This window comes from Dipteris shenzhenensis, unplaced genomic scaffold (assembly GCF_047967505.1).
Source record: "Dipteris shenzhenensis isolate YYH24624 ecotype China unplaced genomic scaffold, Dip_SZ_1.0 scaf0390, whole genome shotgun sequence".
Classification (NCBI taxonomy): Eukaryota; Viridiplantae; Streptophyta; class Polypodiopsida; order Gleicheniales; family Dipteridaceae; genus Dipteris; species Dipteris shenzhenensis.
In genome coordinates this window covers 1-2,500 of record NW_028239696.1, presented here as the reverse complement: position 1 = coordinate 2,500, position 2,500 = coordinate 1, and positions in this window count along the sequence as shown.

Here is a 2,500-nt window from a genome sequence, read left to right as displayed (position 1 = left end):
GACTATATGGTTATAGTCCCGATTCGGCATACGGGTGTGGGAGAACTACCTCATTACTGAGAATCTCGAATGTGGATAATGTAAATCTTCAAAGATACTATCGGTTTCTACGATATATATTATGAGGAGGTACCTCCCCTCCCCTGACGTAAGTGAAGTATTATCCCTATTGAAGGGAGGTACATCATCTAGACTATCTTCTATCCTACTGGAAATGGATGAATCTCCCCGGGTGGGATTTGAACCTACGACCAATCGGTTAACAGCCGACCGCTCTACCGCTGAGCTACCGAGGAAAGTGGCAGATGATTCAATCCCATATACTTCCAGAGACTCTTTGTTCCTTGAGCCGCCCCTTGATCTGCAAGACGTTAACCACTCGAAGACCAAAGCTTTCTTCGAGACTTCATGAACCTCGCGTACACCCTAACTCTCATTATAGGAAGAAGCAGTAATGATAGCAATCCCTTTTGCCTTCTCGGATAGAGCCTACGAATCGGGGGGGGGGCTGGTGTGGAAGATCTCGGTCATGGTTGATCTTGGTCGTGATTGATCGCCCCCCCCCAACCCCAAGATGCATATCGATCGATCACCAATCACTAGTTTCTATTTCTCCTTTTCGGAAAACATAGTAGAATAGTCACAGGATACTTATAGAGGTATAAGGAATATCTTGGAAAGGAGAAGAAAAAAACTCTTAGGAGACAAGAGAAACGAAGGCAGTTAGCAGTAGAATAATACCAATCATCAATCCGAATGAATAAGAAGATACTCTCCCGCCCATGGAACCCCACGATCCGTATCGATATCAATAATTGCAGGCGGGTGGAGGATCCATAAACTTGATCCATAAATGGAATGAATGAGTCTACGGGGGAAAGTATGGATAAGGGGTGAAAAATGAAGAAAAAGGGGAAAGAGAACGTGAGGGGGAGGGGGGGGAAGTGGGGGATAGTCGGGATGAAGAAAATGAATCGGAGCTTTGCGAAACGAAAGTAGGCAGTTTATGGAAAAGGGTGGAATTGGTAAGTCAACAACAAGTTGTAATATATCAATAGCTTTGGCGAGACGCGGAAAACGGGTATTGCAAATTGGATGTGATCCGAAACATGATAGTACTTTCACCCCCACGGGATTCTTGATACCTACCATTATAGACACTTTGCAATCGAAGGATTACCACTATGAAGATGTGTGGCCTGAGGATGTCATTTATAAGGGTTATGGCGGAGTGGATCGTGTTGAAGCAGGGGACCACCTGCGGGAGCTGGTTGTGGGGGATACGTAGTGGGAGAAACGGTTAAATCATCGAAAGAATCGAATGCTTCTTATGAATATGATACTACTCTATTCGACGTTTTAGGGGACGTAGTCCGTGGAGGTTTTGCCGCTCCATCGAATCATGCGGATTATTGCATTATTATCACGGATAATGGATTCGATGCCCCTTTTGCAGCAAATCGTATTGCTGCGTCGGTTAGGGAGAAGGCACATACCCACCCATTGCGATTAGCAGGTTTGGTGGGGAATCGGACATCTAGGAGAGATCTCATTGATAAACATGTAGAAGCCTGCCCGATGCCTGTGCTGGAAGTGTTGCCTCTCATTGAGGACATTCGGGTCTCGAGGGTGAAGGGGAAAACATTGTTTGAAACGGCTGAATGTCAATCAGATCTCAATTATGTTTGTGATTTCCATCCCAATGTGCGGATCAGATATTGTCTCGACCAGAAGGGGTTGTGCCAAGGGAAATTCCAGATAGAGAATTATTCAGTCTGCTCTCCGATTTCTATCTGAATCCCGATGGTGGGGGGCAGAGGAATGCCCAGCAAACTCAACAGGATATTCTGCTTGATTTTACGATGATTCGAAACCGAAACTGCAAATTTCTTGTATGTGTACCCTTTCTGAGGAAACCCTTTCACGAAGACTCCCGAAACTCTCACTTTTGAATGTGAAACCGGAAATTATCACACTTCTTGCCCCATTAGTTGTGTGGCTTGGTTATATCAAAAGATCGAAGACAGCTTTTCCCCAGTGGTAGGTACAAAGACTTGTGGTTATTTCTTACAGAACGCTCTTGGAGTTACGATCCTTGCGGAACCTCGTTATGCAATGGCAGAGTCGGAAGAGGGGACGTCTCGGCCCAATTAAATGATCAAGGGGAATTGGAGAGAATTTGTATCCAAATAAAACGAGATAGAAACCCTAGTGTCATTATTTGGATTGGCACATGTACCACGGAAATAACAAAGACGGACCTAGAAGGCATAGCACCCAAGCTAGAAAACGAACTTGAGTACCAATTGTAGTTGCGCGGGCCAATGGAATCGGATTATGCTTTTACTCAGGGAGAGGATACTGTATCAGCTGCCACGACGCATCGGTGTCCGGAATTTGACATATCTAGACACGAACAGAAACAGGATTTAGTTGGGGGTGTTGACACTGCGACGAACGGAAGCGGGGGGGGCTAATCCGGAGGGACGGAAATTAAAGA